The 24,581-nt window shown below is 56.3% G+C and overlaps 1 long non-coding RNA gene across 7 annotated transcripts in view; it reads right to left on the reverse strand.

Annotated features, from left to right (window-relative positions):
• LOC119623258 (uncharacterized) overlaps positions 1 to 24,581 on the reverse strand; it is a 146,533-nt gene that overhangs the window by 114,514 nt on the left and 7,438 nt on the right. For 3 of the 7 annotated variants that reach the window (XR_012094622.1, XR_499556.3, XR_012094623.1), the window contains 4 exons: positions 22,928 to 23,068; positions 13,421 to 13,582; positions 6,253 to 6,464; positions 276 to 4,959 (listed from right to left, as the gene is read on the reverse strand). This is a non-coding gene — a long non-coding RNA (uncharacterized lncRNA). Of the gene's footprint in view, positions 1 to 275; positions 4,960 to 6,252; positions 6,465 to 13,420; positions 13,583 to 22,927; positions 23,069 to 24,581 lie in introns of those variants that run through there. The other 4 variants (XR_012094621.1, XR_012094619.1, XR_012094620.1 and 1 more) reach the window with 2 other exon arrangements.

The following is a 24,581-nucleotide window of genomic DNA, read 5'->3' on the forward strand; positions in this document are numbered from 1 at the left end:
TCCTTGCCAGAGGGTGATGAGGTTGGCCATGGAATGAGAACTAAACTCCAGCATTTCTGCCCTAGTGCTTGTGGGAACCGCTGACCCCATGAGCTCTGATTGACAAGCAGCACGTCCAGGGTCGACCTCACTGGTAAGCACACTGTGCTCAGCTGTTCGGGGGCATGGTTCATATCCCTTCTGCCTAGGACAGGTGTAAGGATTCCAGAGGCCAGCCCGTCTTCCCCTTCCTTGGTGTGTCTACCTCCTGAGGGACAGGTGGGTAAGATGGAAGAGGGGCCAAAAAGGAGACATCTGCTGTTCTCCAGGCATGGACGGGGGTTTGAGCTCGGAGCTGGTGGAGCAGGTGGGAGAGACGGACGCACTCTTGTTCTAACATTCGATCTTGGCACCGTGTCCATCTGGACTTAGTGGCCACCTGAGCCCTCACCTCCACCCTGTCCATCTTGGAGGTCAGTCCCCTTCCAAGATCTCTGTGATCCAAAAGTATTCCTCAATCCGCTAGACCGCTCAGATGCATCCCATCCACGTCTACAAGCCTCAGAAAGAAGTCTTCGCACAGGTTAGTGGTTGAGAAACAGATGCGGTGCAGGTCCACAGACTCTGGCTGTCCTGGATCGAGCACGGCCAGCTCTGCAGTGAGCTCAACTCAGATTACTCACACCTTGTTACCAAAGCATCATCTCTCCTCATTTCATCCCACACCTCGGTCAGACAGCACGGGTAATCCAGCTTCCATCAGTGTTCTTCTCCCTCTCTGGCATCCTGACCCTCGCCGTGCAGGGACTGTCCACGCACGGGAGCCCACATAGGGTTGAGTTGTGACCAGTTCCCCACCTAGGACAGTCTGGCTGGACCCCTCTCCTCCTGGAGCCACAGCTGCATCCATGCCCCGCTTGCTTCCTGAGGCGCATGCTTTGATTTTATTAGGAAACAAGTATCCCAGGTGCAACCTAGGTGGGAGCCCAGAAGGCAGTCGCTCCAGCCAGTGTCATCCGGGGCCCCCACGGCCCTGGGTCATAGTCTCGCCTCCACCCATTCAGAAGCCTCACTGGCTGCCACCCTCGGGCCTTCTCTAAACTCTTCTCTCCCAGGGCCTCTTGCCCCTAGAACAGGTGGGCTACAAATCATTTAGGCTGGGCATGGTGGCTCATGTCTGTAATCCCAGGACTTTGGGAGGCCAAGGTGGGTGGATCATGAGGTCAGGAGATCGGGACCAGCCTGGCCAACATGGTGAAACCCCATCTCTACTAAAAATACAAAAATTAGCTGGGCATGGTGGCGGGAGCCTGTAATCCCAGCTACTCGGGAGGCTGAGGCAGGAGAATCGTTGGAACCGGAGAGGCAGAGGTTGTAGTGAGCCGAGATTGTGCCACTGCACTCCAGCCTGGTGACAGAGCGAGACTCCGTCTCAAAAAATAAATAAATAAATAATAATAATCATTTGGTCTGAATTCCTCCAGAGCCTTCTGCAGACTACACTCTCACATGCTATTCACACTCCATGTGAGAAGAAAGGAACTGAGCGAGGCGGCTTCAGAAAGACCCTCCCAGCCTTCCTACGTGGACTCCTCCCCACATCAGGACTCCTGGGGGCTGGCTCTGGGCACCAGCCTCGATGAGGACGTTCTTACAGCAGTGAAGGGACGGGCAGTGGCCCTGGCACCAACCTTCCCAATTGGTCCTCATTCCCAAGGCCATTTCTCAGGAGACGCAGCTTTCTACAGCCAGAAAAAAAAAAATCTTCCTTCTAGTTTATTAAACTGCTTTATAGGCTCTAACCTATGACTAAAGGAGTTTATGATCAATACAGGTAAATTACGAATCTGCCTCTCTCTCTTTTTCTTTCTCCCAATCTTCTTCTTTCTCTTAAATGGCCTTCAAATGGGAAAAATATTGTTTTAATAACACAAAGTCCACAACAGGCCTCCCTAATACATCCCCTTGGAGGGAGGATTAGCAGGTAAATCACACTCTCAACTAGAGGCACAGCCCCCGTGGGGGCAATACCAGCACCTCCCAGGGGGCATCGTCGTCTTACTGCTGCAATGTTTCCACTCCTATCAGAAGGCTGACAGGTTACAGCTGCTGTGAAATGCTGATCCACATCCCTGCCTGGTTCTAGGGCTGTCCAGAGTAAGATACACTTCCCAGAGCTCATGCCCCATTGAAGAGAGTCAGTTCCACCCGGGGTGGGAAGCAGGATTCTAGGAGCTGCCCACTCACGGCCAGAGCTGCCTGGGGAGGTGACAGTCAGCACGTCCTATCCCTGGCTTCCTTTGTTCCAGATCTGCCCCTTCCAGATTCTATGTGAGTTCATAGATGGAAGAGTTGAGCCCAAAGTCCCCAGGCCCTGATCTCAGAAAGATGCTTTTCTTACACCCACTGAACACACAAACACCTTCCCCTCCATTTCCCCTTTCTCTTTAAGGGGGACATTTTAAATGTAACCCCCAAACCATAAGACCCTGTGGGCCCCAAGATCAGACAAACGTCTCCAGGACCCGGAACGGAGAGGCAGAGGGAAGCCTCCTGGCCGGGACTCTGGTCTGGACAGGACCCAGAATGGAGAGGCAGAGGGAAGCCTCCTGGCCTGGCCGGGACTCTGGTCCGGACAAGACCCGGAACGGAGAGGCAGAGGGAAGCCTCCTGGCCGGGACTCTGGTCCAGAAAGGCTGGGGTCTCCTCTGGGGAGTCGGCCCCTGAGGGTCATGAGACCTGTGGGCAGTTTCCGGAGTTGGCCTCCAAGGGCTACAGGAGCGCCACCAGCCTGGGGCGAGCTGAGAACACAGAAGACCCTCAACGCCACCTACAGCCATGAAAATGCTAAGTAAACCTTCACAGGACGCTATGTCACAACAAAATTTAAAATCTGATGCGGTGCTGTGATGCAGAGTGACCCTGACCCCTCGCGCTGCTGGTGTGGGTGTGGCCACTCTGGAGAGCGACATGGCAGACACCGGCCATCCTGATGCATGGTCCTGTCTCCGGCCATGTGCCCAGGCGGGCACCCTAGAAACTCACATGTGTACACTGAGACACACTGGCGGGATTACGGCAGCTTTATTTATAGTAGCAAAAATAAAAATGAAGTGTTTGAAACTAGCCAAATACCTACCAGGAAGAAAACTACTAAATTAATGTAGAAAATACATGTAATTAAACACTGTCCCTTTGAGGGAAATTTGCTTTTGAGACTTACCCATGTGAGTGTATGAAGCTGTACTTTATTCATTTTAGCTGTTGTTATTGAGAGTTAAAACCAAAAAAGCAATTCTCTGCATGGTTTATAGACACACTCATGTACGGCAGAAGCGTAAGAATTTGCAAAGGAAAGACACACACCAAATTCAAGGTAGGAGTTACATCTGGTTGAAAAAACGGAAGCAGAAGCGGAGAAGGGCTTCAACTCTGCCTGAATACTGCATCTCCTCAGAACACACCTCTGACACTGTCACGCTGTCACTGCTGACGACTTCATCAGGGTACGCAAGTGTCTAAACACATCGAACTGCAGACGTTAAAAACGGGCAGGTTTGTGTCTATCAACCATACCTCAAGAATGCTGTTAAAACTGTATCTGAAGGAAATGTGGCCAGATGTAAACGTGTGCTGGGGAAGGTAGTTGGTACGAGGCATCTGTTAGGATTCTCCCTGCTCCCTCCCAGAGGCCCCGCCCTGAAAGAGCTCTGGAGACCACAGCATCTCATCAGTCACGCCCATAAAGCAGGGAAGGGGGGCTGCATGGTGGACGGCTGCTGTCTGGCTGCTCAGCATCTCTGCACCCGGAGAGTCCTCTCCCACGCCCGCCCCCCCCGGCTCCCCACCGAGCAGATTCCCCATCGCCGGGTCTGAGCCAGTCGAGCCGCTCCCGTCCGGCCCCCGTGATGGTCGGGCAGTGGCATCGTCAGGGTAGGTGAGACGCAGTGAGGCTCAGGCTGAGGAAGCATGACAGGATCTTGTACCTCCTGCTCGGGACAAGGAAAGGGTGGCCGGGGTCCACGGGGGCCACCTTGTTCAGACAGTGGGCGCAGTGCAGTGGATCCGAGCCGAGAGGGGCTTCCAGACGCGCCACGTCAGCCCTGACCAACCCATGCCTGCTGGGTTAGAGAACCCGTGAATCGCCTTTGTGTATCATGAAGCTTGGGTCAGATTTGCTGTCACTTGCCATCAATACTGTCCTGACTGATGCACACAGAAAGAGGAGAAAGCAGGGAGGAAATGGACTGGACGCCAACACCCTCACCAGGATCCCAAGGAAGAGAAGCCCGTGCCAGCCCTGGCAGAGGCAGGCGCCTGGTTGCCGACCTCCAGGAGAGCCCTGGAAGCTGCATTTAACTCCTCCGCGAAGGTGAAGCGAGAGCCCTCAGGGAGAACAGAGCTCTTGCCCCAGCTGGCAGCTGTGCCAGTTACAGAAGAAGAGCTCGCTTTGGGGACCAAGTTCAGGAACAGATGAGAAGACACGAGAAGGAACGGCAATGTGGCCACAAGGTCAGGGTGAAATGGCAGGAAGCCCGCAGGTCCCCACCCACACCAGCCTCAGGACAGGGCCCTGAACTGGGTGGGACTCGGTACAGGGGGTCTCAGAGCACCTCCCTGCCGCTGCAGCCCTGCTCCACCCCTCAGACATCGCAGCCCATCTGGATCCTGAACAAGCAGCTGTAAAGGAGGCTGGTGCTGTCAGAGGCGGAAAGTAAGCCCGTCTGGGGGGCAGCTCACAGGGCCCAGTGTTCCTGGCCAGAGCTCTTTCCGATGTGCGGTGCACCAGCAACCCCGCTCAGCTCTGCTCCTGTGAGCCCCTTCTCTCCGGGTCATTTGTGTCTCCTGGTCTGGCAAAGGAGGGTCCTGTGCAGAGCCCGGGAGCTGGAACTGTTCAGATCAGAGCTCGCCCTGTACGGTTATGAAAGACGTGATTTCTGAAGCACCAGGAGGAGGAGATCTCAACATAAACCATTTCATCTGAAAAGTGAGAGGAATACAAGAGCTTAGAAGGATCCTGTCTTAAAACAAGTTTGAGTTCTTGTAAATCCGAGCCTCAATTGTCCCCAAAAAGAAAATGTCCATTCCTCCTCCAAACAGTCACCTATTAGCTGAAAAATATTAAGAGAACTCCAGGAAATCCAAAACCCACAGCTGTTACCAACACTGCCTGACTTGTTTACACAGATGATTTTCAATGGAAGTGGTCTGTTTAAACATAACTGCCCAAATTATATTCCAAATTGAATAATGTAAGAAAAAAACGAAGTCTACAGTGTCTGGAGCTGACAGCAAACAAGGGGGAGTGGGTGGATCCGGACACTGTCCGGAAGGCCCAGCGCAGCCTGGCCCTACTGGGGCACGGACCTGAGGGACCTGAGCACACCCAGGCTGTTCCTATTTAGAGTTGGGGACTTTGGTCATGTAGTGGGTCACCAAAGGCCACAGGCGTGGGGAGCCCTGTCCAGCAGGAACAGGCAGTGGTTCCTGCACAAACTCAGAGCATCGGCAGCCAACGGGTGATGTGAACACTTGGACAAGTGGGGCACCCCACTTTTCAGAGGGACAGGACAGACCTCGGGGCAGAGAAGCACCTCCCTGGGTCACACCTGGGGCAGCAGTAGCCTCAAGTGACCAGACTCGAGTCCCACTTCTCCAGGCTCTCGGCTCTGGGCAGAGCCCCGCGCTCACACCTCCCATGCTGTCCCCAACCTGGAGCAGGCATTGTCCACACTGACCCCAACACCCACAGGGTTTCAGCCTACGCTGGTGGGGCACAGTGACTGTGGTGTTCACAGACATAATCCAAGCAGAGAGGCTCAGTGCCCATAGATACCGGGGGATAAATGAATGGTCAGACAGATGGCAGGGCAGGAATACCAGCTCTGAGATGCAGGAGAATAGAATAAACCCCAGCAATAAAAAGTGTGGGTTATAAAAGACCCAAGGTTGGGAGGCAAAGAGGATCCTAACACGCGGCTTCCCCCTGCCACCTGCCACCTGCCACCTGCCACCTGCCCTGGGCTCAGCACACACAGGCCCCCTGCTACTGTGAAGACGCTGGTCTAAGTGGACGGGGAAGTCCAGGGCTTCCACGCTGCTGCTTCATCTGAACCCCGCCACAGAGGCCTCATGACCGTCCTCATGTCTCAACAGTTGGAGCAAAATGCACAGAGGAAAGGGGTCAAACCCCAAAACAATGCACAGAGTTTTCTCGCCCCCTCCTCACTGTCAACTCCTCACCAGCCCAGCCCTCCCATGCTGGCTCCTCACCTTCGGTGCCGTCCCCATGGGGGTGAGGTCTCCTAAGGATCTGGAAAGAGACATGGACATTTGCTGTTGGTGGGCTGTAGAATGTGGGCGCTATCGAATTTGGTGCCTTGTTTGTAATTTCCAGTTTCTTATCCTCATAGTTTTATTTTGAGGGATGGCAGAACAGTGCCGTGTCACTTTAGAGGGGCTCCTGGGCTCTGCACCAAGACCCACTGCAATGAGAAAGGCCCGGTGCGGTGAGTAAGACCCAGTCCAGTGAGTACAGACCTGCTGCCGTTAATGAGTGAGACCCACTGCAGTGAGTGAGACCCGGGGCAGCAACACCCAGTGCAGTGCAGTAAGACCCAGATCAGAGAGCAAGACGCAGTTTCCTGTGTGAGGCTACTGCCCCAAACCTCTCCAGGAGCCAACCTCAAGGGGCCAGAAAGGGCCTGGCTCATACTGCACCACGTCAAATGACATGGATTTAAATCACCAACATGTTTTTACTAATAAGAAAAAATAAAGAGGTGGAGGACCTTCTTAGCGATAAGATATAATTCGCAGTGGCTGTAGCATGCATGAATCTCTCAGCAATAACCCTGCATTTCATAATTGTACAGAAATAACTGTGAGGATCAAAACCATATCTACAATATAATTACTTTTCTACAAAATGTCCGTACGCTTGTAACTAAGCGGTCCAGCGTCTAGAAAGCTGTGTGCTTCTCCTTGCTTCTCTTGTGAATGACACTGATCTTGTACAACTGCTCTCAGTGGACAGTCACTGTCGGGGGCCTCTGCAGTGAATCCACCTTCCGGTGTCTTAAAACAAGGAACTCCGCCAGCTGATTGAGAGTGCCTGTGTTCAGGAGGGCGGGGACTGAGGACGGGGAGCAGGTGGGGTCCAGGGACATGTTGGAGGTAATGTGACCAGGCTGGTGAGGCATGGACCTTGAAGGCAGTAAAGGAAAGGGGCCTGAAGGACAGAGCCTCTGGATCCACGCAAGTTGGGGGACTGTGGGCCCCTCGCTAGGGAGGACACAGGAAGGTCTAGATGGAGACCCGCTGTTTATTCCTCGCCTTGCTGAATTTGCGCTACCCGTGAACCATCCACAGAGGCTTCGAGGAGCCACTGGATTCAGTCTAGAGCTAAATTAGAGGGGAATATTCTAGAGATATCATCTGGGGTTCACCAGCATATGGACAGCACTGAAAGCCCAGGGAATGGGTGAGGTAAGTTAGGAAAATAAATACGGTGACACGAAAAGGTGGCCCAGGACAAGACTTTCGGAGCACCCAACACCCAGGCAGAGGACATGTCATCTGGAAAGAAAACCGAGACAGAAGAGCCTGAGACATAGAAAACAGCCAGGGAGTGGGCAGACACCGAAACCAAGAGAAGAGGGTGCTGAAAGAGGAGGGGTCACCACTAGCATCTGACGCTGTGAGAGGCCGTGGCACACGCCGGAGGCGGCCCTGGAGATGAGCGCGTCAGTGGCGGCTGAGCAAGAAAAGCGCGTGGGCCGAGGGCGTGGGAGGGGCCGCACGGTGGGCGTGAGGGCGTGGGAGGGGCCGCACGGTGGGCTGAGGGCGTGGGAGGGGCCGCACGGTGGGCTGAGGGCGTGGGAGGGGCCGCATGGTGGGCTTGAGGGCGTGGGAGGGGCCGCACGGTGGGGTGAGGGCGTGGGAGGGGCCGCACCGTGGGCTGAGGGCGTGGGAGGGGCCGCACGGTGGGCTGAGGGTGTGGGAGGGGCCGCACGGTGGGGTGAGGGCGTGGGAGGGGCCGCACGGTGGGGTGAGGGGGTGGGAGGGGCCGCACGGTGGGCTGAGGGTGTGGGAGGGGCCACACGGTGGGCTGAGGGCTGAGGGCATGGGAGGGGCCGCACGGTGGGCTTGAGGGCATGGGAGGGGCCGCACGGTGGGCTGAGGGTGTGGGAGGGGCCGCACGGTGGGCTGAGGGCTGAGGGTGTGGGAGGGGCCGCACGGTGGGCTTGAGGGCGTGGGAGGGGCCGCACGGTGGGCTGAGGGCTGAGGGTGTGGGAGGGGCCGCACCATGGGCTGAGGGTGTGGGAGGGGCCGCACGGTGGGCTGAGGGCTGTGGGCGTGGGAGGGGCCGCACGGTGGGCTGAGGGTGTGGGAGGGGCCGCACGGTGGGCTGAGGGCTGAGGGCGTGGGAGGGGCCGCACGGTGGGCTGAGGGTGTGGGAGGGGCCGCACGGTGGGCTGAGGGCTGAGGGCGTGGGAGGGGCCGCACGGTGGGCTGAGGGCTGAGGGTGTGGGAGGGGCCGCACCATGGGCTGAGGGCGTGGGAGGGGCCGCACGGTGGGCTGAGGGCTGAGGGCGTGGGAGGGGCCGCACGGTGGGCTGAGGGTGTGGGAGGGGCCGCACGGTGGGCTGAGGTCTGAGGGTGTGGGAGGGGCCGCACGGTGGGCTGAGGGCTGAGGGTGTGGGAGGGGCCGCACGGTGGGCTTGAGGGCGTGGGAGGGGCCGCACGGTGGGGTGAGGGCGTGGGAGGGGCCGCACGGTGGGCTTGAGGGCGTGGGAGGGGCCGCACGGTGGGCTTGAGGGCGTGGGAGGGGCGGCACGGTGGGGGTGAGGGCGTGGGAGGGGCGGCACGGTGGGCTGAGGGCATGGGAGGGGCGGCACGGTGGGCTGAGGGCGTGGGAGGGGCCGCACGGTGGGCTGAGGGCGTGGGAGGGGCCGCACGGTGGGCTGAGGGTGTGGGAGGGGCCGCACGGTGGGCTGAGGGCTGAGGGCGTGGGAGGGGCCGCACGGTGGGCTTGAGGGCATGGGAGGGGCCGCACGGTGGGGTGAGGGCGTGGGAGGGGCCGCACGGTGGGCTGAGGGTGTGGGAGGGGCCGCACGGTGGGCTGAGGGCTGAGGGTGTGGGAGGGGCCGCACGGTGGGCTTGAGGGCGTGGGAGGGGCCGCACGGTGGGGTGAGGGCGTGGGAGGGGCCGCACGGTGGGCTTGAGGGCGTGGGAGGGGCCGCACGGTGGGCTTGAGGGCGTGGGAGGGGCGGCACGGTGGGGGTGAGGGCGTGGGAGGGGCGGCACGGTGGGCTGAGGGCGTGGGAGGGGCGGCACGGTGGGCTGAGGGCGTGGGAGGGGCCGCACGGTGGGCTGAGGGCGTGGGAGGGGCCGCACGGTGGGCTGAGGGTGTGGGAGGGGCCGCACGGTGGGCTGAGGGCTGAGGGCGTGGGAGGGGCCGCACGGTGGGCTGAGGGTGTGGGAGGGGCCGCACGGTGGGCTGAGGGCTGAGGGCGTGGGAGGGGCCGCACGGTGGGCTGAGGGCGTGGGAGGGGCCGCACGGTGGGCTGAGGGCTGAGGGTGTGGGAGGGGCCGCACGGTGGGGTGAGGGCGTGGGAGGGGCCGCACGGTGGGCTGAGGGCTGAGGGTGTGGGAGGGGCCGCACGGTGGGCTGAGGGTGTGGGAGGGGCCGCACGGTGGGCTGAGGGCTGAGGGTGTGGGAGGGGCCGCACGGTGGGCTGAGGGTGTGGGAGGGGCCGCACGGTGGGCTGAGGGCTGAGGGCGTGGGAGGGGCCGCACGGTGGGCTGAGGGTGTGGGAGGGGCCACACGGTGGGCTGAGGGCTGAGGGTGTGGGAGGGGCCACACGGTGGGCTGAGGGCTGAGGGTGTGGGAGGGGCCACACGGTGGGCTGAGGGTGTGGGAGGGGCCACACGGTGGGCTGAGGGCTGAGGGCATGGGAGGGGCCGCACGGTGGGCTTGAGGGCATGGGAGGGGCCGCACGGTGGGCTGAGGGTGTGGGAGGGGCCGCACGGTGGGCTGAGGGCTGTGGGCGTGGGAGGGGCCGCACGGTGGGCTGAGGGCTGAGGGTGTGGGAGGGGCCGCACCATGGGCTGAGGGCGTGGGAGGGGCCGCACGGTGGGCTGAGGGCTGAGGGCGTGGGAGGGGCCGCACGGTGGGCTGAGGGCTGAGGGCATGGGAGGGGCCGCACGGTGGGCTGAGGGTGTGGGAGGGGCCGCACGGTGGGCTGAGGTCTGAGGGTGTGGGAGGGGCCACACGGTGGGCTGAGGGCTGAGGGTGTGGGAGGGGCCGCACGGTGGGCTGAGGGTGTGGGAGGGGCCGCACCGTGGGCTGAGGGTGTGGGAGGGGCCGCACGGTGGGCTGAGGGCTGAGGGTGTGGGAGGGGCCGCACGGTGGGCTGAGGGCTGAGGGTGTGGGAGGGGCCGCACGGTGGGCTGAGGGCTGAGGGTGTGGGAGGGGCCGCACGGTGGGCTGAGGGCTGAGGGTGTGGGAGGGGCCGCACCGTGGGCTGAGGGCGTGGGAGGGGCCGCACGGTGGGCTGAGGGCTGTGGGCGTGGGTGGGGCCGCACGGTGGGCTGAGGGCTGAGGGCATGGGAGGGGCCGCACGGTGGGCTGAGGGTGTGGGAGGGGCCGCACGGTGGGCTGAGGGCTGAGGGTGTGGGAGGGGCCGCACGGTGGGCTGAGGGCGTGGGAGGGGCCGCACGGTGGGCTGAGGGCGTGGGAGGGGCCGCACGGTGGGCTGAGGGCGTGGGAGGGGCCGCACGGTGGGCTGAGGGCGTGGGAGGGGCCGCACGGTGGGCTGAGGGCTGAGGGCGTGGGAGGGGCCGCACGGTGGGCTGAGGGTGTGGGAGGGACCGCACGGTGGGCTGAGGGCTGAGGGTGTGGGAGGGGCCGCATGGTGGGCTGAGGGCTGAGGGTGTGGGAGGGGCCGCACGGTGGGCTGAGGGTGTGGGAGGGGCCGCACCGTGGGCTGAGGGTGTGGGAGGGGCCGCACGGTGGGCTGAGGGCTGAGGGTGTGGGAGGGGCCGCACGGTGGGCTGTGGGCGTGGGAGGGGCCGCACGGTGGGCTGAGGGCTGAGGGTGTGGGAGGGGCCGCACGGTGGGCTGAGGGCTGAGGGCGTGGGAGAGGCCGCACGGTGGGCTGAGGGCTGTGGGCGTGGGAGGGGCCGCACGGTGGGCTGAGGGCTGAGGGCGTGGGAGGGGCCGCACGGTGGGCTGAGGGTGTGGGAGGGGCCGCACGGTGGGCTGAGGGCTGAGGGTGTGGGAGGGGCCACACGGTGGGCTGAGGGCTGAGGGTGTGGGAGGGGCCGCACCGTGGGCTGAGGGTGTGGGAGGGGCCGCACGGTGGGCTGAGGGCTGTGGGCGTGGGAGGGGCCGCACGGTGGGCTGAGGGTGTGGGAGGGGCCGCACGGTGGGCTGAGGGTGTGGGAGGAGCCGCACGGTGGGCTGAGGGCTGAGGGTGTGGGAGGGGCCGCAGGGTGGGCTGTGGGCTGAGGGCTGAGGGTGTGGGAGGGGCCGCACGGTGGGCTGAGGGTGTGGGAGGGGCTGCACGGTGGGCTGAGGGTGTGGGAGGGGCCACACGGGCTGAGGGCTGAGAGTGTGGGAGGGGCCGCACGGTGGGCTGAGGGTGTGGGAGGGGCCGCACGGTGGGCTGAGGGCTGAGGATGTGGGAGGAGCCGCACGGTGGGCTGAGGGTGTGGGAGGGGCCACACGGTGGGCTGAGGGCTGAGGGTGTGGGAGGGGTCGCACGGTGGGCTGAGGGCTGAGGGTGTGGGAGGGGCCGCACGGTGGGCTGAGGGCGTGGGAGGGGCCGCACGGTGGGCTGAGGGCGTGGGAGGGGCCGCACGGTGGGCTGAGGGCGTGGGAGGGGCCGCACTGAGGGCTGAGGGCGTGGGAGGGGCCGCACGGTGGGCTGAGGGCGTGGGAGGGGCCGCACGGTGGGCTTGAGGGCGTGGGAGGGGCCGCACGGTGGGCTGAGGGCGTGGGAGGGGCCTCACGGTGGGCTGAGGGCGTGGGAGGGGCCGCACTGAGGGCTGAGGGCGTGGGAGGGGCCGCACGGTGGGCTGAGGGCGTGGGAGGGGCCGCACGGTGGGCTTGAGGGCGTGGGAGGGGCCGCACGGTGGGCTGAGGGTGTGGGAGGGGCCGCACCGTGGGCTGAGGGCGTGGGAGGGGCCGCACGGTGGGCTGAGGGCTGAGGGCGTGGGAGGGGCCGCACGGTGGGCTGAGGGCTGAGGGCGTGGGAGGGGCCGCACGGTGGGCTGAGGGCGTGGGAGGGGCCGCACGGTGGGCTGAGGGCGTGGGAGGGGCCGCACGGTGGGCTGAGGGCGTGGGAGGGGCCGCACGGTGGGCTGAGGGCTGAGGGTGTGGGAGGGGCTGCACGGTGGGCTGAGGGCTGGTCGGGCTGAGGATTAGGGAGCTCTAGGATAGAGCAGTTGACAATGAGGAGGAGGTGAGAAAACAGAAACAAGGCTGGGCACGGTGGCTCAAGCCTGTAATCCCAGCACTTTGGGAGGCCGAGACGGGCGGATCATGAGGTCAGGAGATCGAGACCATCCTGGCTAACACCGTGAAACCCCGTCTCTACTAAAAAATACAAAAACTAGCCGGGCGAGGTGGTGGGCGCCTGTAGTCCCAGCTACTCGGGAGGCTGAGGCAGGAGAATGGCGTGAACCCGGGAGGCGGAGCTTGCAGTGAGCTGAGATCTGGCCACTGCACTCCAGCCCGGGTGACAGAGCGAGACTCCGTCTAAAAAAAAAAAAAAAAAAAAGAAAACAGAAACAGAGACGACCTCCAACAGGTCAGCTGTGCAAGGAAAGAAGCGGACAGTGGCTGGAAGGTGGGAGACTGGGGAATGCTTTCTTACAGGTCTGCTGCAGTTGCCAGGGGTGGTGGAATGCACTGGAAAGGGAGGGGCAACTGCTGTCAAGGATGAGGATTCGGACTCCAGCAACGAGGGCACCCCAGAAGCCTGCGGGGCCAGGAGAGTGTCCCCTCAGCTGCAGCCTGCTCTTACCGTGCAAACGCAAGCCCGGTGTTGATAAATCCATTGATTTTTCAAGAATAACTAAGACTCCTGCATTTTTGTTTGATTAGGACTAGAAAAGCACGCCTGCTAGAAAGCACCTGCCACGACAGTTCTGACGAAGAGGAAGGGGGTGGACGCGAGATTCTGAGTGGACGGAATGAGGTGATGCCACAAGGCACAAGGTGCAGGCGCAGTCACCAGCAGCTCTCGGCCCTGCTGTCACAGGATCAGGGTGCTGTCGGCTGCCACCACCCCACTCCACATTCCCGCCCCTCTCCTGCAAGTGTCTTCCCAAAGAGAACTGAATATTGTTTCTCTGAATCATTGAAAATAGTTATTAAATGTCTTCATAGGCCAAAGAGCCCTTGTTAACAGTAAGCAGACTCATCACTCACCTGCACTAGCTGGTCCAGGCAGCAGCACTTCTGCCTCTGGGCCTCGGGGAGCCTGCCTGGCAGAAAACCCAGAGGCCTCCGACTCTAACCTGCCCACCAGGACACATCCTCTTCCTGCCACAGGGAATGTCTCCTTCTTGACACTAATGGCCTCCTGGAAAACTGGAGGACAAGATGATCGTAGATCAGAAATGAATCAAGAGCTATCCGATACGCGCTTTAGCGGACGACCTCCTCCCTGAGGGCACAAGGTCAAGCACAGATCAGAAATGAATCAAGAGCTATCAGACACGTGCTTTAGCGGATGGTCTCCCCCGTGAGGGCACAAGGTCAAGCACAAGGCTTGCTTCAACTCTGCAGAGCAAGTCGGGGTCTGTTCACAGACTCAGCCTCGTGTGTTGTACAGACGGTGAAGGGAGCACAGCCCCGCAGTCCGGCGCTGAGGCGTAAATGTGCTCCACTCCTCCCAGGCAGACGCAAGTGGGTTTGGGTTCGAGCGCCTGGGCTCGCTGATCTGCGCTGAGTCAGACGGTCTGAAGTGAATAAAATGAAGGAAGGCACAACTTTGGCTCCTCTGGCCTCTCTCTCCAGCCGTGGCCGCCGGCGTGTGCTGCGTGGTCTCCCTTTCTGTCTGCACGCACTTCTGAGGCCGCTGTGGGCCTGGGTGCATGTGCGGCACTGATGCCTGAATTCTTCTGCTTTGATGAAGACGGGGAGAAAGACACGCTCTCCATGGTTTTTAGAAAAGAAAATAAAAAGCCTCTCGTCCGTTGAGCCTGGCTTCTGGGTTCCAGGGGCATCTGAGATCACCTGCTTTGTCCCTGGCCCTCCTTCAGTTGAAACTCGAAGACACCATGTTACTTGGCTTTCCATGCTTTTTTTCTTCAGTTCCATGAGCTTCCAATAACTGACTCCAATCAGCTGAGCCTGTTTCTGTTGCCTTCAAACAAAGGATGCTGATGGGTCTGGCACTGACCTAAATTTTTTAAACTGAAAAAGTCTCACTACTTCACTAAGTTCCCTGCTCCTGGAGGGTGAGAATTGAGTAAAGAGGCCAGCAGAGAAGTCCAACAAGCAATCGCTTCTAACCCTAAATGCACTACTGTGCCTGCCACTACTGTTTTAAAAAAAAAAGAAAACAATAATAGAATTATTCTTGTCTAATACGTAAGTACATCACTCAAAAGCAAGGGGAGAACAAGTTCTTCTGAAGTGACACGGCACTGTTCTGCTAGCCCTCAAAATAAAACTCTGAGGATAAGAAACTGAAAATTCCAAATTCGATAGCCCCCACATTCTACAGCCCACCAACAGCAAACGTCCATGTCTCTTTCCAGATCCGTAGACCTCACCCCCATGGGGACAGCACGGAAGGTGAGGAGCCAGCATGCGAGGGCTGGGCTGGTGTGGAGGTGGTCTCTGGAGAGAGTTTCTCGAGAGTTCCACCAACACCGCCAGAGGGAATGGAGGAGATGGAGCAGCATGTGAGCGGTGCCCTGGAAGGTGCATCTCCGGAGATGCGGAAAGAGAGTAGATTCCAGGGAAATTCTAGAGGTAAAATTACAGGATAGTGAGAAGTTACTAAAGGACTTCATCAAAATGAAAACCTTTTGCTCTGCAAACACTCACATGGAGAAAAGGAAAAGGTAAGGCACAGACTGGAATAGCAGTTTTACAAACCACATATGTAACAAAGGACTGGCATCCAGAATATACGCTGCAACCTCTCAAATCTCAATTGTTAAAAGTACAAACAATCCAATGAGAAAACAGACACGAGCAGACATCTCACCGAAGACGGCAAGCAGATGTCAGAGAAGCCCACAGAAAGGTATTCAGCATCACCAGCCATCGGGAACATGCACATTAAAACCACCGTGAGGCACGACCCTGCACCAATCAGAAAGGCTAAAATAACAAACAGAAACAATCCCAAATGCTGGTGAGAATATAGAGGAGCTAGACCACGCACACTGTTGATGGGAGGCTGAAATGCTGTAGCCGCCCCGGAAAACAGGCTGCCAGTTTCTTATAAAAGTAAACATAAGACAATCACGTGGTCCAGCAACTGCCCTCTTAGACATCTGTCCCAGAAAAAAAAAAAAAAAAAAACTTCACACACACACACACAAACACTTACACAAAACATGAATGAATGCTGTCAGCAGCTTTAATGGCACTGCACTTTTGCAAAATATTATCTGAGGGGAAACGGGGTGGTATGCGTGGGCTGTCTCTGTACTGTGTCCGTACTGTGCCTGTCTCTACTGTGTCTGTCTCTGCACTGTGTCATTTGTCTGTCTCTGTACTGTGCCTGTCTCTACTGTGTCTGTCTCTGCACTGTGTCATTTGTCTGTCTCTGTACTGTGCCTGTCTCTACTGTGTCTGTCTCTGTACTGTGCCTGTTTCTGTACTGTGTCTGTCTCTGTACTGTGCCTGTCTCTGTACTGTGCCTGTCTCTACTGTGTCTGTCTCTGTACTGTGCCTGTCTCTGCACTGTGCCTGTCTCTGTACTGTGTCTGTCTCTGTACTGTGTCTGTCTCTACTGTGTCTGTCTCTGTACTGTGCCTGTCTCTGTATTGTATCTGTCTGTCTCTGTACTGTGCCTGTCTCTGTACTGTTCCTGTCTCTGTACTGTATCTGTCTGTCTCTGTACTATGCCTATCTCTGTACTGTATCTGTCTGTCTCTGTACTATGCCTGTCTCTGTACTGTATCTGTCTCTGTACTATACCTATCTCTGTACTATGCCTATCTCTGTACTGTGTCTGTCTCTGTACTGTGTCTGTCTCTGCACTGTGCCTGTCTCTGTACTATACCTATCTCTGTACTATGCCTATCTCTGTACTGTGTCTGTCTCTGTACTGTGCCTGTCTCTGTAATGTGTCTCTGTACTGTGTCTGTCTCTGTACTGTGCCTGTCTCTGTACTGTATCTGTCTCTGTACTATGCCTGTCTCTGTACTGTGCCTGTCTCTGTACTGTGTGTCTCTGTACTGTATCTCTCTGTCTCTGCACTGTGTCTGTCTCTGCACTGTGCCTGTCTCTGTACTGTGCCTGTCTCTGTACTGTGCCTGTCTCTGTACTATACCTATCTCTGTACTATGCCTGTCTCTGTACTGTATCTGTCTCTGTACTATACCTATCTCTGTACTATGCCTATCTCTGTACTGTGTCTGTCTCTGTACTGTGTCTGTCTCTGCACTGTGCCTGTCTCTGTACTATACCTATCTCTGTACTATGCCTATCTCTGTACTGTGTCTGTCTCTGTACTGTGCCTGTCTCTGTAATGTGTCTGTCTCTGTACTGTGTCTGTCTCTGTACTGTGCCTGTCTCTGTACTGTATCTGTCTCTGTACTATGCCTGTCTCTGTACTGTGCCTGTCTCTGTACTGTGCCTGTCTCTGTACTGTGTCTGTCTCTGTACTGTGCCTGTCTCTGTACTGTGCCTGTCTCTGTACTGTATCTGTCTCTGTACTATATCTGTCTCTGTACTATGCCTATCTCTGTACTGTATCTGTCTCTGTACTGTGCCTCTCTCTGTACTGTGTCTGTCTCTGTACTGTGCCTGTCTCTGTACTATGCCTGTCTCTGTACTGTGTCTGTCTCTGTACTATGCCTGTCTCTGTACTGTGCCTGTCTCTGTACTGTGCCTGTCTCTGTATTGTATCTGTCTGTCTCTGTACTGTGCCTGTCTCTGTACTGTGCCTGTCTCTGTACTGTGTCTGTCTCTGTATTGTATCTGTCTGTCTCTGCACTGTGCCTGTCTCTGTACTGTGTCTGTCTCTGTACTGTGCCTGTCTCTGTACTGTGTCTGTCTGTCTCTGTACTGTATCTCTCTGTCTCTGCACTGTGTCTGTCTCTGCACTGTGCCTGTCTCTGCACTGTGCCTGTCTCTGCACTGTGCCTGTCTCTGTACTGTGCCTGTCTCTGTACTGTGTCTGTCTCTGTACTGTGTCTGTCTCTGCACTGTGTCTTACAGCAGCATGTGAATCTCCGACCATTACAGTAATATGTTAGAAACAGGCACTCTTCATTATGCATGATTCTGATATACACTAGTGTCAGTGCCAGGGTTGAGTTAATTAACACCTGTCCCCCAACCACGTGGCTGAAACTTAATTTACCATGGCACATTAAATGTAATTAAGTGCACAGAATACAGAGTGTGCTGCTGGGTTTAGCCCACACATCGCTACGTAAAGAACTGACGCAATGATGACGGGTGACGAATCCCATCACTTCATCCGATGTCCCTCAGTGGAAGCTCTCTGCACCTGCAACTTGGTTCACACCCACAAGGCCAAGCGTGTACGTCAGCTGCCCTCTTATCTCTTACTGAAACGAAGCAGAAAAAGATCAAAATAAGCCCAAGACAAAAGGAAAGAAGAGCAAAAAAAAATGAAATTGTAAACAGAAAAACAAGAGAAAATCAATGAAACAGAAAGTTTGTTCTTTCCCCCCAGCTCTATTGAGATAAAATTAACAAATAAAAATTGTATGTATTTATGGTTTGTAACATAATGTTTTGACATAACTTGATATGAATGTATTTAATTTGTGAGAAAAAAAAAAAGTTGATTCTTTGAAAAGATCAGTGAATCTGACAAATTTCAGAAAGACTGAAAAAAACAGTGAAGAAACAAATTGCCACTATCAGGACTAAAGCAGGGAATATCACTAAGGACCCTGCAGACATCAAAAGGGTGATCAAAGGATGCTCATAAACAACTCTCCACACAAATTTTACAACTACATGAAACGGGCCAGTTTCTTGAAAAGCACAAATTACCATAATTCGACCCAACATGAATGAGATCATTGATTATTTCTATACCTATTAAAGAAGTTGAATTTGTAATTAAAAATTGTTGAAAAAGAAATTTACAGGGAAGATTATTCCACTGGAGTCTCCCACCAAAGGTTTACATAGGAATTGACACCAATTTAAAACAATGTTTCCAGGAAAGAGAAGGTAAAGAAACACTTTCCAAATCATTTCAGGAGGCTGGTATGACCAGACACTAGGTAATAGACAAAGACAATGCGGAAAATCAAACAAAGGCCAACAACCTTCAGGAACATAGAGACAAAGTATTAGAAAATAGAATTCATCAATACCGGGGCACAGTGATGGGGGAGGGAGAGTATTTAAGGGATGTAAGAGCAGCTCTGCGTTTGAAAATCAATGAGTGTAACCCATCACACTGTTAGAGAAGCGACACCATTTCAGTTCAGCTCCATCTGGAGACTAACAAGGCAGCTCCTCACCCGTCACGGTCCACGGTCCTAAGATGCTTGCAGTTGAGGAAACCACCTAAAAATACCTCCAAGGACACACTCCTCCAACAATGAAGGGTCCAGACCTCCCGGTACCCATAACAACATGCGCTTTCCAGATAATAACAGTTATACTTTGATGTACTCACACGCTAAAATGTCAAGGGTAGTTTCTTTAAATCAATAGAATAATAAATTTGGTTGCACAGTCTGCTCACCATCACGTAGCCACAGCTTACTCTTTACAAAGACGAGACCCCATATAAGAAAAACTCAAGAGAAAGACGGTGCGTTCCTCTGCTTGCTTTCTGAGGGTGTCCTCCTCTACAATGAAGAGTTTCTAAGAAGCCTGCTCCTTTCACTTCTTTCACTGGCCTGGAATTCCTTCCTGCACAAGATCCAGGAGCCCTCTCTTTGGATCTGCCCTTTTCGGGTAACAACACTAGTAGATTAAAGAATGAGGATATCATCATACCAACTGATTCAGAAAAAGACCCAGGAGTGGTGTTAGGAACTGTGTCCTCTCAAACTTCGTATGTTGAAACCTAACCCCCAAGGTGATGGTTTTAGGAGGTGGTGCCTTTGGAGGTGAATATGATGGCAGCAGTGACTTTCTGGAACAGGAGCACCTGTGGGAGCAACAGTGGTGGTGGTGGGACCCCTGTGTCCTGTGTCCTCTGCGCACCATTCCCACCCTTGCACGGCCAGGCAGGACCTGACCCCAGGCCCGGCGCCTCCACTGCCTCACCACTCTCGCCCACCCTACTATGAGGAGGAGGCCTACAGTCCCCAGAGTCCACCCCTGGGAGCCCCCAGAGCCTACTACCCTGGGGACCACTGCAATGGGGACCAGGCCGAGTCACCCTCCTACAGGCGAGCAGCACGGTCAGGCACTAAGGGGCCAGCAGAGAGGGTCCCCAAGGCAAGGCTGGGCTCAGAGTGGTGCTGCGCGTGCACACACAGCGTGCTGGGGCTGGGCCCAGGGCGTGAGCTGGGGCTGCACTTTGGGGGCCTGGAGTGGGAAGTGGGAGTGGCACCCATGTCAGGGACCCAGCCAGTGACATGGCCACAATGCTCACCCCGCCAAAGGTGCTGGATTCCTGCATCTTGGGAGGCAGCTCTGTGCGGGCCACCCAGGGCTGTTTCCCAGGGGTCCAACCCACATCAGGGGGGCTGCCAAGCCGGATGCCCCCAAAAGGCTGGGCCCAGCGCCCATGATCCACTCCTGAAGACGCCCCTTCCCAGGCAGAACCACAAGTCACGCAATGGGAAGCCCCTGGCCACCCGTGAACACTGGGGCCATGGGAAGAGCTCACAGCCACATGCTCCTGCCCTGAACCAGAGAGAACCTGGAGCTACCACCTCAGGCCTCAAGGGAGCACAGTCGGGGCTGCACGCTCCACAGAGCCAGCAGAGCCGGGGACAAACGGGGAGTCCCTGGGTGCAGCTGCAGCTGTCCTGCCACCACCACAGACCCAGGCATTTCTGCACTCGCAGGGGCCTAGGTAGGTCCCCTGCCCCACTGTGGGATGGAGGCCACCTGCTCCAGCTGCTTGATTTCTCCTCACTGTCAGCACCTGCTCCAATCTCAGAGCAAGGTCGGGGCTGAGCTGGGCACTGTCACAGCCGAGCTAGGTGTGCACATGCTAGGGGAAGCACTGACACACCAGCCCCTGTTGCCCTGGACCCCTCCAAACTTTGGGTGCCAACAAGAGCAGCGGGGAAGCCAAGTCGGGGACTGCTTGGTCCTGGCTTGCACATGCTCCTTGACTTCAGCAGCCTGGGTACCATGGACAGTGACCGGAGGCAGAAGGCTCCTGGGAGGAAGGGGCCCCTGGTAAGGGCCTGAAGGCTGGGGGCCGGGCTGCCAGTCCCATGGACCCGAGTGGGAACTTGTGGTGCCTTTTCCAGGCCAGCCCATGGCTGCCCATGGACCAAATGGTACACCTTGCTCCTCTCTCTGAGGCCCATAAAAGCCCCAGGCTCAGCCAGAGCAGAGCAGGCAAAGCGACGACCAGCTGCAGACAGGAGCTACCTCTCTGCTGACAGCTGAACACTCATCAGGACACCCTGGCTGTGGAAAGGAGCTGCCCCTGTGGGTCTCTTCCAAGCTGTTCTATTGCTCATTAAACCTCCTCTTTGTCTCGCTCACCCTCCACTTGTCTGCATACCTCATTCTTTCTGGTCACAGAAAAAGAACTCAGGACCCGCTGAAAGGCGAGGCTAAAAGAGCTGTAACACACACAAGGCTAAAACATGCCCCTTGCTTGCCACGTTGCGGGCAAAGAGGAGAGAAAAGCTGCAGCCCTCAGGGACCCCAACCTGGGAGCTCCCCACATCAGGGCTATGATGCCCTCTTTGGGGCCCTGTGGTTCTTGGTGTCTCCAAGCTGCCAGTCACCACCACATTCCCCCGTGCCAGCCGGGGAAGCTGCTTGTGGTATGCCTGGTCCAGCTGCAGTTTCACAGAGAGCCAGCCCCCATGCCAGCACCTGAAGCTGCCCCCACCGCAGCAGCAGCCGACATGTCTGACTGCACAGTGGCCAGACCCCACACTCCCTCACACACCCCTCACCGCTCCATGCCTGACTCGAAGTCTCCCTTGGAGGCATGGGATCCAGGCCGGGTGTGTGAGCCAAGTGCCGTCTGCCAGGCTGAGTGGGTGGAACGAGCCCAGCAGGCCCCAAAACAACTCAGGCAAAGGCACTACCAGCCACAGGTTTCTGGCCAGAAAAGTGACACCCCAAAGATCTCGTGACAATTAGATCATGAGCACTGAGCCCTCAGGATGGGATGAGCAACCTCATGAAAGAAGCATCGTAAAGCTCCCGTCCCTTCCTCCTCGGGAGGACATACCGAGATGGCACCGTCTATGACCCGGGAAGGGTGGGCCCTCACCAGATACCAAAGCCCTTCACCTTGGACTCTCCAGCCTCCAGAACAGTGAAAAATAAGTGCTTGGTGTTTAAGTCATCCAGGCTATGGTATTTTTGTTATATTAGCCCAAACTGACAAAATGAATACAATGGAATGCAGTGGAACGGAACGGGACGGGACGGAACGGAATGGAACAGAACGGAATGGGATGGGACAGGACGGAACGGAACGGAACGGGACAGGACGGGACAGAACGGAACGGAACGGAACGGGACGGGACGGGACAGAACAGAACAGAACGGAATGGAAGGGAACGGAATGGAACGGAAACGACCCTTGCAGCATACTTCTGTAATATCACTTCTATCCATGGCATATGTTGGGATTCTCTTTAACAATTATCTCGGTAAGATCACAACCTTAAAGTCAACAAGCATTTCGTGAACATGTTTGGCTCCGTGAGTTGCTTTTTCAGTAAGTGCAACAATAGTCACACAATTTCTGTGAGTATAATTACTCAAGCAGGAAGAAACTTTTTAATTTTTATTTATTTATTTTTTTTAGAGACAGGGTCTTGCTCTGTCACCCAGGCTAGAGTGTGGTGATGTCACCACAGCTCACTGCAGCCTCAAACTCCTGGACTCAAGTGGCCCTCCTGCCTCAGCCTCCCAAATAGCTGGGACTACAGGTGAGCACCACCACACTTGGCTAGTTTCATCTTTAGTATAGATGGGGTCTCACTATGCTGCCCAGGCTGGTTTTGAACTCCTGGACTCAAGCAATCCTCCTGCCTCAGCCTCCCAAAGTGCTGGGATTACAGGCGTGAGCCACCCTGCCCGTCCAGCCCAGAAGGAAACTCTTCTAAAGTGAGTAGGTCGTGCACATCCACATTACCAGTAACGTGGTCGTTCTCATTCATGGAAAAATAAAAATTCAACGTGGAAAAGAAGTGGAGTTATGATGCAGCAGAGCAAACCTAAGCTCTCACACGCGTTTCTCTAGGGAAAAGACGCTGCTTCACTCACCATCAGTGATTACACAAAAAAACTGAGAATTAAACTATTTACCCCCACTTCCCAAAAAAGCCTCTCTCCTCTAACCACACGCTTTCTATTCAGAGGAAATTCCCAGTTGCTGCACAAACCATATGAAAGCTTCAGTCTGGCTTCAGATGCTTTTTACTGAATGCCAATACCCTGAGACCAGCCCTTATCACCAACTGCGGGGCTTCTGTGCCACAGATCGAGAAGATGAAAGACCTCCTGGGGGAGAAGAACAACAGTTCAGGCCAGCAGCACCACCATCAAAAATTCTTTATAAGATCACATGGAAAACCGGCTCAAAGAGAAACTCACCTACGTGTGCGTGAGATGGCTGGCAATAAGGGAAGCACCTCCTAAATTCTGGAAGAGCTGGTTGATGGTGATTCCTTCAGGGAAATACGGTAACTGGTTGCAAGTACCACATAGCCGCTCCAATTCACTGCCTCAGCAATCCTTGGAAATAAAAGGGAAATTATTACAAAATGGCAAAGGAGGGCACTCAGCTAGAAACTGGGTTTGGAATTTAATATTAAAGTTCAAATTATTGAGAGAGTGATCTCTTCTGGGTGAAACGTTCAGTGCTGTTATTGAATACCTACTCCACTTAAGCCTCTATTCTGGCAGCTGTAGGGGATACCAAGAGGCTGAAATATAATACTTGACCACAAATAACAGACACTCTAAGTTGAGGCCCAGTAGGAAGGCACAGGCAGCTGTCAGGGAACAGAAAGGGTCAAAGCAATGGGGAACAGAATCTAAGCAAAGGAGCAGGCTTCCAGGAAGCACACAGGGACACCCCACGGAGAGAGCACTGGAGCCCCTTGGCCACTGGTTCACTGGGGGACTGGACTCAGCCAGGACAGTAGCAGAGTCCAGAGCCCCTGAACAGACAAAGCCCCTCATCCAGCCCACAGCCAGGCTGTTTAGCAAACACTCCTAATGATTAAATATTGTAAAACCATCCCTTGGAGTTATCCAAGCCAATATAAAGTAAGCTAATGAGTTGTCTGGATTCAGGAAGGTGTCCTTACCCTCCACCCCCAGGGCAGATTCACATGCTTAAAATGTACATTCCCAGGCCCTCACATTCCCCTTCTGTAGGTCTGGAGGGGGGCTGGACTCTGTACTATTTTCCCAGGTGCTTCTGATGACAGCATACTGAGGACACACTTTGAGAAATGCTAGCCCAGAGCCACTCCTGCAGGAATAGGTAGGACAACCTGTGGTCACATCTGCAGGCATCAGCTGGTTCCTGAGGGCTGGAAAGTGAGCACTGCGGTGTCACAGTGGGTGTGTCACAGGGAGGACCCTGGAGGAGGGGATCAGAGAGGCAAGACTGGCCTCGCCTGGGGAGATGAGCTGCCGCCAAAACCAATTCAGGTGAAGCAAGCCAGCTTATGTTCCCCGATGGGCTCCTGCAGGAGATGTGAGCACTGACACTTGCTATATAAACTTAGAACAGAAGGGCTGTGGAGTACCAGATTGTCTCACGATACCTTGGAAAAGCAGGTTTAGACCAAGTTGACCCCAGCTGACACTAGGAACCCGATTCTGCCCCACTGATTCCAGAGACACTCGAAGGAGCTGCTGCTTCTCAATTCCTACCCTGATAGTCACACAACATGAACTTGGCTCCCAAGTTCCCAGGACATGTTTACCGGATCCTGAGTGCACACCATGACCAAACATACCCGCCGTGATTCTAACCAATGCCTTTTCTCCAAAATGCGGCTTTGCATGAAGAATCAATTATGAAAATGGAGAGACTGATCTCAGCCAATGAGGTGTGAGGCGTCTGTGTCAGGGTTGGGGTAAGGAAATCTGACCAATAGCCATTTTTTCTCAGTTAGTCTCCTCCCCTCTCTCTACCTGCCCCTGCCCCCTGCACACCTGGGGCTCAGAGGATGCTGAAGATACTGCCTCCCTGCTGGGAGGAGGAGCCCTGGACAATCATCTTGGGCTCACT

The sequence above is a fragment of the Chlorocebus sabaeus genome, chromosome 11 (genome assembly GCF_047675955.1).
Source record: "Chlorocebus sabaeus isolate Y175 chromosome 11, mChlSab1.0.hap1, whole genome shotgun sequence".
In the NCBI taxonomy this organism is placed as follows: Eukaryota; Metazoa; Chordata; class Mammalia; order Primates; family Cercopithecidae; genus Chlorocebus; species Chlorocebus sabaeus.